A 14,064-nucleotide genomic window follows, 5' to 3' on the forward strand; every position below is an offset into this window, starting at 1 on the left:
CAGTAGGAACCTATTCACCTCCCTTCCTTTTCCCTAAGTGAACTAACCATACCGAGTTGCATATTAAACTCTTAACAGATTGTACTTGACTCTCTCTAAGTTACACGGGATATGGCCAGCTACATATAAACCTATTCAAGATGTTTTAGTCCTCACTTTAGCACCAGACCCCTCCTTAGCCCTTTTGCATTGGTACCCCATCACGGTCCCCAAATCCACTCCCTATGTTATTGGGCAAATAATAAGAATTTACTTACCGATAATTCTATTTCTCATAGTCCGTAGTGGATGCTGGGGACTCCGAAAGGACCATGGGGAATAGCGGCTCCGCAGGAGACTGGGCACAAAGTAAAAGCTTTAGGACTAGCTGGTGTGCACTGGCTCCTCCCCCTATGACCCTCCTCCAAGCCTCAGTTAGGATACTGTGCCCGGACGAGCGTACACAATAAGGAAGGATTTTGAATCCCGGGTAAGACTCATACCAGCCACACCAATCACACCGTACAACTTGTGATCTGAACCCAGTTAACAGCATGATAACAGAAGGAGCCTCTGAAAAGATGGCTCACAACAACAATAACCCGATTTTTGTAACAATAACTATGTACAAGTAATGCAGACAATCCGCACTTGGGATGGGCGCCCAGCATCCACTACGGACTATGAGAAATAGAATTATCGGTAAGTAAATTCTTATTTTCTCTAACGTCCTAGTGGATGCTGGGGACTCCGAAAGGACCATGGGGATTATACCAAAGCTCCCAAACGGGCGGGAGAGTGCGGATGACTCTGCAGCACCGAATGAGAGAACTCCAGGTCCTCCTCAGCCAGGGTATCAAATTTGTAGAATTTAGCAAACGTGTTTGCCCCTGACCAAGTAGCTGCTCGGCAAAGTTGTAAAGCCGAGACCCCTCGGGCAGCCGCCCAAGATGAGCCCACTTTCCGTGTGGAATGGGCTTTTACAGATTTTGGCTGTGGCAGGCCTGCCACAGAATGTGCAAGCTGAATTGTACTACAAATCCAACGAGCAATCGTCTGCTTAGAAGCAGGAGCACCCAGCTTGTTGGGTGCATACAGGATAAACAGCAAATCAGATTTTCTGACTCCAGCCGTCCTGGAAACATATATTTTCAGGGCCCTGACTACGTCCAGCAACTTGGAATCCTCCAAGTCCCTAGTAGCCGCAGGCACCACAATAGGCTGGTTTAAGTGAAATGCTGAAACCACCTTAGGGAGAAATTGAGGACGAGTCCTCAATTCTGCCCTGTCCGTATGAAAAATTAGGTAAGGGCTTTTATAGGATAAAGCCGCCAATTCTGAGACACGCCTGGCTGAAGCCAGGGCTAACAGCATTACCACTTTCCATGTGAGATATTTTAAGTCCACAGTGGTGAGTGGTTCAAACCAATGTGATTTTAGGAATCCCAAAACTACATTGAGATCCCAAGGTGCCACTGGAGGCACAAAAGGAGGCTGTATATGCAGTACTCCCTTGACAAACGTCTGAACTTCAGGAACAGAAGCCAGTTCTTTTTGGAAGAATATTGACAGGGCCGAAATTTGAACCTTAATGGACCCTAATTTGAGGCCCATAGACAGTCCTGTTTGCAGGAAATGCAGGAAACGACCCAGTTGAAATTCCTCTGTAGGGGCCTTCATGGCCTCGCACCACGCAACATATTTACGCCAAATACGGTGATAATGTTGTATGGTTACATCCTTCCTGGCTTTGATCAGGGTAGGGATGACTTCATCCGGAATGCCTTTTTCCTTCAGGATCCGGCGTTCAACCGCCATGCCGTCAAACGCAGCCGCGGTAAGTCTTGGAACAGACATGGTCCCTGCTGGAGCAGGTCCTTTCTTAGAGGTAGAGGCCACGGGTCTTCCGTGAGCATCTCTAGAATTTCCGGGTACCAAGTCCTTCTTGGCCAATCCGGAGCCACGAGTATAGTCTTTACTCCTCTCCTTCTTATGATTCTCAGTACTTTTGGTATGAGAGGAAGAGGAGGGAACACATACACTGACTGGTACACCCACGGTGTTACCAGAGCGTCCACAGCTATTGCCTGAGGGTCCCTTGACCTGGCGCAATATCTGTCCAGTTTTTTGTTGAGGCGGGACGCCATCATGTCCACCTTTGGTTTTTCCCAACGGTTCACAATCATGTGGAAGACTTCTGGGTGAAGTCTCCACTCCCCCGGGTGAAGATCGTGTCTGCTGAGGAAGTCTGCTTCCCAGTTGTCCACTCCCGGAATGAACACTGCTGACAGTGCTATCACATGATTCTCCGCCCAGCGAAGAATCCTTGCCACTTCCATCATTGCCCTCCTGCTTCTTGTGCCGCCCTGTCTGTTTACGTGGGCGACTGCCGTGATGTTGTCCGACTGGATCAACACCGGCTGACCCTGAAGCAGAGGTCTTGCCTGACTTAGGGCATTGTAAATGGCCCTTAGTTCCAGGATATTTATGTGAAGTGACGTTTCCATGCTTGACCACAAGCCCTGGAAATTTCTTCCCTGTGTGACTGCTCCCCAGCCTCTCAGGCTGGCATCCGTGGTCACCAGGACCCAATCCTGAATGCCGAATCTGCGGCCCTCTAGGAGATGAGCACTCTGTAACCACCACAGGAGAGACACCCTTGTCCTTGGAGACAGGGTTATCCGCTGATGCATTTGAAGATGCGATCCGGACCATTTGTCCAGCAGATCCCACTGAAAAGTTCTTGCGTGGAATCTGCCGAATGGAATCGCTTCGTAAGAAGCCACCATCTTTCCCAGGACCCTTGTGCATTGATGTACTGACACTTGGCCTGGTCTTAGGAGGTTCCTGACTAGGTCGATTAACTCCTTGGCTTTCTCCTCCGGGAGAAACACCTTTTTCTGTACTGTGTCCAGAATCATCCCTAGGAACAGCAAACGTGTCGTCGGAATCAGCTGCGATTTTGGAATATTTAGAATCCATCCGTGCTGTCGTAGTACTACTTGAGATAGTGCTACTCCGACCTCTAACTGTTCTCTGGACCTTGCCCTTATCAGGAGATCGTCCAAGTAAGGGATAATTAAGACGCCTTTTCTTCGAAGAAGAATCATCATTTCGGCCATTACCTTGGTAAAGACCCGGGGTGCCGTGGACAATCCAAACGGCAGCGTCTGAAACTGATAGTGACAGTTCTGTACCACAAACCTGAGGTACCCTTGGTGAGAAGGGCAAATTGGGACATGGAGGTAAGCATCCTTGATGTCCAGAGACACCATATAGTCCCCTTCTTCCAGGTTCGCTATCACTGCTCTGAGTGACTCCATCTTGAACTTGAACCTTTTTATGTAAGTGTTCAAGGATTTCAGATTTAAAATGGGTCTCACCGAGCCGTCCGGCTTCGGTACCACAAACAGCGTGGAATAATACCCCTTTCCCTGTTGTAGGAGGGGTACCTATTTAAACTTTTACTCTAAGCAGCTCAGGAGAGCCACCTAGATTGCACCCTTCTCGTTCGGGCACAAAATCTTAACTGAGGCTTGGAGGAGGGTCATAGGGGGAGGAGCCAGTGCACACCAGCTAGTCCTAAAGCTTTTACTTTGTGCCCAGTCTCCTGCGGAGCCGCTATTCCCCATGGTCCTTTCGGAGTCCCCAGCATCCACTAGGACGTTAGAGAAATTAATATCTGCTACAGCAACTATAGCCCAGCACTGGAATCTCCTCTCCCTATTTACTAAAGTTGTATCCAAAACTCAATTCCATTTTGAAAATAGACTAGAGAGATCCCATGTTCTACAGCCCTCTTCTCTCCTATCATGAAATGGTTCCCATGTCACTTAAATGTCACAGAGGTTAAGGGTGCCGCCCCCCCCCCCCCCCCCCCTGCAGGTACTATTATGCAGAGTCCTTCTCCCTTTTTAACTTGAATGAACCACCAACTGTGGAATCTGATCATAATAATGTTTTTTGCATATACTTGAATCATCCAATTCAACCAGTTTTGGAGTGATAACACTAGTCAACAAGGTATCGGCAACATGGATAAACCCCAGGGTCACTGCACTTCACTGGAGATAAGGGGCCAAGGTCAAACCCTGAAAAACAGCCCCATACCATTATCCCTCCTCCACCAAACTTCACAGTTGGCATAATGCAGTCAGGCAGGTAACATTCTCCTGGCAGACTCGCCCATCTGACTGCCAAACAGAAAAACGTGATTCATCACTCCACAGAATACGTTTCCACAGCTACACAGTACAGTGTCAGTGTGCTTTACACCACTCAATGTGACACTTGGCATTGGACTTGGTAATGTGAGGCTTCCATGTAGCTGCTCGGCCATAGAAACACATTCCATTAAGCTCCCGCCACATAGTTTTTGTGCTCACATTATTACCAGTGAAAGTTTTGAACTCTTCAGCTATGGAATTAGCAGAGCGTTGTCAACTTTTACCCACCATGTGCTTTAGCAGTTGTTGACCCCGCTCTGTGATTTTACGTGGTCATCTGCTTTGTGGCTGAGTTGCTGTTGTTCCTAAACACTCCCACTATTTAATAACATCACTTACAGTTGAGCGTGGAATATCCAGCAGGGATGAACTTTCATGAACAATCTTTATTGCAAAGGTGGCATCCTATCACAGTACCACACTTAAAGTCACAGAGCTCTTCAGAACATACTTGCCTACCTGACCCTCTCCATGAGGGAGAAAATGTTCTGTTCCTGGACTTTCCTGGTAATGTATGATTGCCATCACCTGTGGTGAGCTAGGTAATTGATAAGAAAGGCGTTTCACCACAGGTGATGGCAATCATACATTACCAGGAAAGTCCAGGAACAGAGCATTTTCTCCCTCATGGAGAGGGTCAGATAGGCAAGTATGCTTCAGAATGACCCATTTTGTACCACAAATGTTGTCAAATAGAGACTGCATGGAAAGGTGCTCGATTTTATACACCTGTGGCAACAGGTCTGATTGAAACACCTGAATTGAATAATAAACAGATGTGGCTAAATACTTCTGAGCATATAGTGTATATCCCTAAAGTTATATTCCATCAATCAGTTTAAATTGCACTTCAGTATTATTACGACTTTTCAATATATAGTGCGCATTACGATATAAATGTTTCCCAGTTGTTTAGTCGTAAGTGTGGTGTAAACATCCGCTTCCCAATGTAGCTGGGTTTTAGATTTATCCTCTGGATACAAACTCAATCAACAAGATACAAAAAGCCAATGAAACCTTTGATATACACCATCAACCATAATACACTTTGTTGGCAAATCTGTGCTGATTTCAAAATGATTGCTTTGTTGCTTGGACTGCATAGTGGGTTTATGAAATATTGTTGTTTCCTGTGCTTATATATTTTGGTTGTTCAGTAATGCTGACATGCAGCATGTCGACATGCTTCGTATGTTGACATTGACCATGTCAACATTAATGAAGTGACAACATGATTAGAAAATAGACAAAACGTATCTGTGTATTAGCGACTCATCTGGTAAGGTGGGTACAGTGGCTCCAGCGGTGTCTTTCAGGTCTGGCCTTCAGGTGATCATGACTTCTGGCAGATCGTACACAACTTCCGGGGATGAGTACTGGTAATGCTATCCCCTATCCTAACCCTCTCCCTAGTGCCTACCCCTAACCTCCCCTATTCAGAGCTGTCTCTAGTGTGGTCTAACAATCAGAATGTCACCAAATTTTGTAGAGAGAGACATTAGCACATGGGAGGCAGAGATTCACAAAAGAAAAGGGAAAATACACAGAAGGCATATAATATATAAAAAAAAAAGATTTTACTTACCGGTAAATCTATTTCTCGTAGTCCGTAGTGGATGCTGGGGACTCCGTAAGGACCATGGGGAATAGACGGGCTCCGCAGGAGACATGGGCACTTTAAGAAAGAATTTAGATTCTGGTGTGCTCTGGCTCCTCCCTCTATGTCCCTCCTCCAGACCTCAGTTAGAGAAACTGTGCCCGGAAGAGCTGACAGTACAAGGAAAGGATTTTGGAAATCCAGGGCAAGACTCATACCAGCCACACCAATCACACCGTATAACTTGTGATAAACTTACCCAGTCAACAGTATGAACAACAACAGAGCATCAGTTCAACCCTGATGCAACAATAACATAGCCCTTATTGCAGCAATAACTATATACAAGTATTGCAGAAGAAGTCCGCACTTGGGACGGGCGCCCAGCATCCACTATTTTCTCTAACGTCCTAGTGGATGCTGGGGACTCCGTAAGGACCATGGGGATTATACCAAAGCTCCCAAAACGGGCGGGAGAGTGCGGGTGACTCTGCAGCACCGATTGAGCAACAAAAGGTCCTCATCAGCCAGGGAATCAAACTTGTAGAACTTTGCAAAGGTGTTTGAACCCGACCAAGTAGCCGCTCGGCAAAGCTGTAATGCCGAGACCCCTCGGGCAGCCGCCCAAGAAGAGCCCACCATCCTTGTGGAATGGGCCTTAACTGATTTAGGCAGCGGCAATCCAGCCGCAGAATGAGCCTGCTGAATTGTGTTACAGATCCAGCGAGCAATAGTTTGCTTTGAAGCAGGAGCCCCAAGCTTGTTGGAAGCATACAGGATAAACAAAGAGTCTGTTTTCCTGACCCTAGCCGTTCTGGCTACATAAACCTTCAAAGCCCTGACTACATCAAGTAACTCGGAATCCTCCAAGTCAGTAGTAGCCACAGGCACCACAATAGGTTGGTTTATATGAAAGGATGAAACCACTTTTGGCAGAAATTGTGGGCGGGTCCGCAATTCTGCTCTATCCGCATGGAAAACCAGATAAGGGCATTGATGTGACAAAGCTGCCAATTCTGACACACGCCTAGCCGAAGCCAAGGCTAGTAGCATGACCACCTTCCACGTGAGATATTTCAATTCCACCGTTTTGAGTGGTTCAAACCAGTGTGATTTCAGGAAACTCAACACCACGTTAAGATCCCAAGGTGCCACTGGAGGCACAAAAGGGGGCTGAATATGCAGCACTCTCTTTACAAACGTCTGAACTTCAGGCAGAGAAGCCAGTTCTTTTTGAAAGAAAATGGATAGGCCCGAAATCTGGACCTTAATGGAACCCAATTTTAGGCCCAAAGTCACTCCCGACTGTAGGAAGTGAAGGAAACGGCCCAGCTAGAATTCCTCCGTAGGGGCATTCCTGGCCTCACACCAAGCAACATATTTTCGCCATATACGGTGATAATGTTGAGCCGTCACGTTCTTCCTAGCCTTTATCAGCATAGGAATGACCTCATCCGGAATGCCTTTTTCTGCTAGGATCCGGCGTTCAACCGCCATGCCGTCAAACGCAGCCGCGGTAAGTCTAGGAACAGACAGGGCCCCTGTTGCAACAAGTCCTGTCTTAGAGGCAGAGGCCATGGGTCCTCTGTGAGCATTTCTTGCAGATCTGGATACCAAGTCCTTCTTGGCCAATCCGGAACAATGAGTATTGCTCTCACTCCTCTTTTTCTTATGATTCTCAGCACCTTTGGTATGAGAGGAAGAGGAGGAAATACATAGACCGACTGGAACACCCACGGCGTCACCCGTGCGTCCACAGCTATCGCCTGAGGGTCTCTTGACCTGGCGCAATACTTCTGTAGCTTTATGTTGAGGCGGGATGCCATCATGTCCACCTGTGGCAGTTCCCACCGACTCGCAACCTGCGCAAAGACTTCTTGATGAAGTCCCCATTCTCCCGGGTGGAGGTCGTGCCTGCTGAGGAAGTCTGCTTCCCAGTTGTCCACTCCCGGAATGAACACTGCTGACAGTGCGCTTACGTGATTCTCCGCCCAGCGAAGAATTCTGGTGGCTTCTACCATCGCCACCCTGCTCCTTGTGCCGCCTTGGCGGTTTACATGAGCCACTGCGGTGATGTTGTCTGACTGAATCAGAACCGATTGGTCGCGAAGTAGGGACTTCGCTTGGCGTAGGGCGTTGTATATGGCCCTTAGTTCCAGGATGTTGATGTGGAGGCAAGTCTCTTGACTTGACCACAGACCTTGGAAATTTATTCCCTGTGTGACTGCTCCCCACCCTCGGAGGCTAGCGTCCGTAGTCATCAGGACCCAGTCCTGAATTCCGAATCTGCGTCCCTCTAGAAGGTGAGAACTCTGCAGCCACCACAGGAGTGACACCCTGGCCCTGGGGGACAGGGTGATTAACCGATGCCTCTGAAGATGTGATCCAGACCACTTGTCCAGTAAGTCCCATTGGAAGGTCCCTGCATGGAACCTGCCGAAGGGAAATGGCCTCGTATGACGCCACCATCCTTCCCAGGACTCGAGTGCAGTGATGCACTGACACCTGTTTTGGTTTTAATAGATTCCTGACCAGTGTCATGAGCTCCTGAGCTCTCTCTATCGGGAGATAAACCCTTTTCTGGTCTGTGTCTAGGATCATGCCTAGGAGAGGCAGATGAGCTGTAGGAACCAACTGCGACTTTGGAATATATAGAATCCAGCCGTGTTGCCGTTACACTTCCAGAGAAAGTGATACGCTGTTCAGCAACTGCTCTCTTGATCTCGCATCTATGAGGAGATCGTCCAAGTACGGGATAATTGTGACACCTTGCTTCCGCAGGAGCACCATCATTTCCGCCATTACCTTGGTGAATATTCTCGTGGCCGTGGAGAGACCAAACGGCAACGTCTGAAATTGGTAATGACAATCCTGTACCGCAATTCTGAGGTACGCCTGATGAGGTGGATAAATGGGGACATGAAGGTATGCATCCTTTATGTCCAGAGACACCATAAAATCTCCCCCTTTTAGGCTTGCGATGACCGCTCTTAGCGATTCCATCTTGAACTTGAACCTTTTCAGGTATATGTTCAGGGATTTTAAAGTCAATATGGGTCAGACCGAACCGTCCGGTTTCGGGACTACAACATGGTCGAATAATAACCCCCTTCTTGTCGAAGGAGGGGAACCTTGACCACCACCTGTTGAAGATACAATATGTGAATTGCAGTTAACACTACTTCCCTCTCGTGGGGGGAAGCCGGCAGGGCCGTCGGTGAGGGGGCATTTCTTTCTCCTCAAAGACCAGCTTGTATCCCTAAGACACAATATCTATTGCCCAGGGATCCAACAGGGAGTGAACCCACTTGTGGCTGTACTTACGAAGACGTGCCCCCACCGGGCCTAGCTCCGCCTGTGGAGCCCCAGCGACATGCAGTGGATTTTGTAGAGGCCGGGTAGGACTTCTGTTCCTGGACACTAGCTGTGTTGTGCAGCTTCTTTCCTCTGCCCCTGCCTCTGGCAAGAAAGGACGCACCTCAGACTTTCTTGTTTCTTTGTGTTCGAAAGGCTGCATTTGATAATGTCGTGCTTTCCTAGGCTGTGCAGGAATATAAGGCAACATATCAGAATTACCAGCTATAACTGTGGAGACCAGGTCCGAGATCCCTTCTCCACACAATCCTCAGCCTTCCATATGCCTCATAAGTCGGCATCATCTGTCCATTGCATATTCTATAGGACACGTCAAGCAGAAATTGACATAGCGTTGACTCTAGAACCCAGTAGACTAATGTCTCTTTGGGCATGTTTTATATATAGATATATCTCTTAAGACAGCATCTTTAATATATATATCTCTATATATACATATATATATATATATATATATATATATATATATACACATTCTAGGGTCTCAATCTCTGCTGATAAGGTACCTGTCCACGCTGCTACAGCGCTATAAACCCATGCCGACACAATCGCCGGTCTGAGTAGTGTACCAGAATGTGCACGCTATCTGCAGGATCCCTGAAGATAGCTGTTACGTCAGGGCTACCTTTGGGCAAACGTGACACCCCAGGGGAAGATTCCCATACATATATACAGTGCCCAACTGTATATATGCAAACTTTTGCCAAAGAGGTCTCTAATTGCTGCCCAGGGCGCCCCCCCCCTGCGTCCTGCACCCTTACAGTGACCGGAGTATGTGGGTGTAGTGTGGGAGCAATGGCGCACAGCTGCAGTGCTGTGCGCTACCTCAGTGAAGACTGGAGTCTTCTGCTGCCGATTTCGAAGTCTTCTTGCTTCTTTCACCCGGCTTCTGTCTTCCGGCTCTGCGAGGGGGACGGCGGCGCGGCTATGGGATCGGACGATGAGGGTGAGATCCTGTGTACGATCCCTCTGGAGCTAATGGTGTCCAGTAGCCTAAGAAGCAGGACCTATCTGCAGAGAGTAGGGCTGCTTCTCTCCCCTCAGTCCCACGATGCAGGGAGTCTGTTGCCAGCAGATCTCCCTGAAAATAAAAAACCTAACAAAATACTTTCTTACAGCAAGCTCAGGAGAGCTCACTAAACAGCACCCAGCTCGTCCGGGCACAGACTCAAACTGAGGTCTGGAGGAGGGACATAGAAGGAGGAGCCAGAGAACACCAGAATCTAAATTCTTTCTTAAAGTGCCCATGTCTCCAGCGGAGCCCGTCTATTCCCCATGGTCCTTACGGATTCCCCAGCATCCACTAGGACGTTAGAGAAAAAAACGTTTATTAAGCCATACGTATTTACATACAGTACATACACAAACATTTTTCAACTTTAAATTCTGTTTATAAGACTCTAATTTTTTTCTACTCTCAACCAAATGTAAACGTTGCAACAACCTAAAAGCAGAAAACAGGATTTTTATACCTACCGGTAAATCCTTTTCTCCTAGTCCGTAGAGGATGCTGGGGTCCACTTTAGTACCATGGGGTATAGACGGTTCCGCAGGAGCCATGGGCACTTTAAGGCTTTTTCAGAGTGTGAACTGGCTCCTCGCTCTATGCCCCTCCTCCAGACCTTAGTATAGGAACTGTGCCCAGGGAGACGGACAATTCGAGAAAAAGGATTTACTTTTAAGTTAATGGTGAGATTCACACCAGCTCACACTTCAACCATGCCGCATAACATGGCATACAACCTAACACATGCCAACGAGCATGACCATTGCAGCAACGTGCTGAAACAATTGAACACAACACCTGTGTAAACTATAACAAATTAACTACTGCAGGTAAAGTACACACTGGGTTGGGTGCCCATTATCCTCTACGGACTAGGAGAAAAGAATTTACCGGTAGGTATTCAAATCCTGTTTTCTCATACGTCCTAGAGGATGCTGGGGTCCACTTTAGTACAATGGGGTTATACCAAAGCTCCAATACGGGCGGGAGAGTGCGGATGACCCTGCAGAACCGATTGACCAAACTTTAGGTCATCAGCGGCCAAAATGTCAAACTTGTAAAACTTAGCAAACGCGTTCGTCCCTGACCAAGTAGCTGCTCGGCAAAGCTGTAATGCCGAGACCCCCGGGCAGCCGCCCAGGATGAGCCCACCTTTCTTGTAAAATGGACATTCACAGAATTCGGCATCGACAATCCTGCCGTGGAATGAGCGTGCTGAATCGTACCTCTGATCCAGCGCGCAATTGTCTTCTTAGAAGCAGGACACCCAATCTTGTTGGGAATATACAGGACAAACAGTGCCTCTGTTTTTCGTAACCGAGCCGTACTTGCGACATAAATTCTCAAAGCTCTGACCACATCCAGAGACTTTGAAGCAGCGAAGGTGTCAGTAGCCACTGGCACCACAATAGGTTGGATTACATGGAAAGAAGAAACCACCTTTGGAAGAAATTGTAAACGAGTTCTTAATTCAGCCCTATCTTCATGGAAGATCAAGTAAGGGCTTTTGTGAGACAAGGCCCCTAACCCAGACACCCGTCTTGGGGATGCCAAGGCCAACAGCATGACCACTTTCCAAGTGAGAAACTTTAACTCCACCTCCTGAAAAGGTTCAAACCAATCTGATTGAAGGAACTGCAAAACCAAAACCACGTTAAGGTCCCATGGTGCCGTAGGAGGCACAAAAGGAGGTTGGATGTGCAGAACCCCCTTCACGAACGTCTGAACTTCCGGAAGGGAGGCCTATTGTTTATGAAAGAAAACAAATAGACGAAATTTGCACCTTGATTGAACCCAATCTTAAGCCAGCATCCACACCCGCCTCAAGAAAATGGAGAAAACGTCCCAACTGAATTCTTCCGTTGGAGCCTTCTTGGTTTCACACCAAGACACATATTTTCTCCAAATACGTTGGTAATGTCTAGACGTTACTCCTTTCCTGGCCTGAATAAGAGTGGGAATGACTTCTTTAGGAATACCCTTTCTAGCTAGGATCCAGCGCTCAACAGCCATGCCGTCAAACGTAGCCGCAGTAAGTCTTGATACACGCACGGCCCCTGACGTAGCAGGTCCTCTCGAAGAGGAAGAGGCCGAGGATCTTCTATGAGTAACTCCTGAAGATCCGGTTACCAAGCCCTCCTTGGCCAGTCTGGGACAATGAGGATCGCTCGAACCCCTGTTCTTCTTATAATCTTGAGAACTTTTGGAATTAATGGAAGTGGAGGTAACACGTACACTGACCGAAATACCCAATGGGTTACTAGTGCATCCACTGCTATTGCTTGTGGGTCTATTGACCTGGAACAATATCTCTGAAGTTTTTTGTTGAGACGAGATGCCATCATGTCTACTTGAGGAACACCCCAATGACCTGTCACCTCTACGAAGACTTCTTGGTGGAGGCCAAATTCTCCAGGGTGGAGAGCGTGTCTGCTGAGGAAGTCAGCTTCCCAGTTGTCCACTCCTGGAATGAAAATTCCAGACAGGGCTCTTACATGTCTTTCTGCCCAGAGGAGGATCTTCTGCCATTGCCGCTCTGCTTTTCGTTCCGCCCTGACGGTTTATGTACGCCACCGCTGTTACATTGTCTGACTGGATCTGGATCAGTTGATCTCGAAGAAGATGCACTGCTTGTAGAAGGCCGTTGTAAACGGCTCTCAACTCCAGAACAATTATGTGAAGACAGGTTTCTTGACTTGACCATCTTCCTTGGAAGCTTTCCCCCTGTTTGACTGCTCCCCAGCCTCGGAGACTTGTATCGGTGGTTACTAAGACCCAGTCCTGAATCCCGAACCTGCGTCCCTCTAGGAGGTGAGAACTGTGTAGCCACCACAGGAGCAAAATTCTGGCTTTGGATGACAGGATTATCCTCTGATGCATGTGTAGATGGGATCCGGACCACTTGTCCAACAGGTCCCACTGGAATACTCTGGCATGGAATCGGCCAAACTGTAAGGCCTCGTAGGCCGCTACCATCTTCCCCAACAACCGAATGCATTGATGAATGGACAGTTTTGTTGGTTTCAGAATTTGTTTGACCATTCTCTGGATTTCCAGAGCCTTTTCCACTGGAAGAAATACCCTCTGTACTTCTGTGTCCAGTTTCATCTCCAGAAACGATAATCTTGTCGTCGGTTCCAACTGTGACTTTGGAAAGTTTATGATCCAACCGTGCTGTTGAAGTATTGTCAGGGAGAGTGCAATGTTCTGCACCAACCTTTCCCTGGACCTTGCTTTTATCAAGAGATCGTCCAGGTAAGGAATTATATTGACTCCTTGCAGTCGAAGGAGGACTATCATCTCCGCCATCACCTTGTTAAAAACCATCGATGCCGTGGACAGCCCGAACGGCAACGTCTGAAATTGGTAATGACAATCCTGCACTGCGAATCTCAGATCAGCTTGATGTGGAGGATAGATAGGAACATGTAAGTAGGCATCTTTTATGTCCACTGACACCATGTAGTCTTTTTCCTCCAGAATGGAAATCACTGCCCTCAGAGATTCCATCTTGAATTTGAACCTTTTCAGGTAGAGATTCAGTGTTTTTAGATTTAGAATCGGTCTGACCAAGCCATCTGGCTTCGGAACTACGAAAAGGCTTGAATAAAACCGTTCTCCTTGTTGCGACAAGGGAACCAGGACAATCACTTGATCCTGGCACAATTTTTGTATTGCTGCCGATACCACCTCCCTGTCTGGGACAGAAGCTGGTAAGGCCGATTTGAAAAATCGGCATGGGGGAATGTCTTGAAACTCCAGCTTGTACCAGTGGGACAATATTTGTAAGACCCACGGGTCCAGGCCAGATTGAACCCAAATCTGACTGAAGAGCTTCAGACCTGAGCAGACTCCCGCAAGGGAGCCCCAGCGTCATGCTG

At 47.7% G+C, this 14,064-nt stretch overlaps 1 protein-coding gene across 2 annotated transcripts in view; it reads right to left on the reverse strand.

Moving 5' to 3' along the window:
• ATP9B (ATPase phospholipid transporting 9B (putative)) overlaps positions 1 to 14,064 on the reverse strand; it is an 851,783-nt gene that overhangs the window by 501,763 nt on the left and 335,956 nt on the right. The gene's annotated exons all lie outside the window — the stretch shown is intronic.

This window comes from Pseudophryne corroboree, chromosome 5 (assembly GCF_028390025.1).
Source record: "Pseudophryne corroboree isolate aPseCor3 chromosome 5, aPseCor3.hap2, whole genome shotgun sequence".
Taxonomy (NCBI): Eukaryota; Metazoa; Chordata; class Amphibia; order Anura; family Myobatrachidae; genus Pseudophryne; species Pseudophryne corroboree.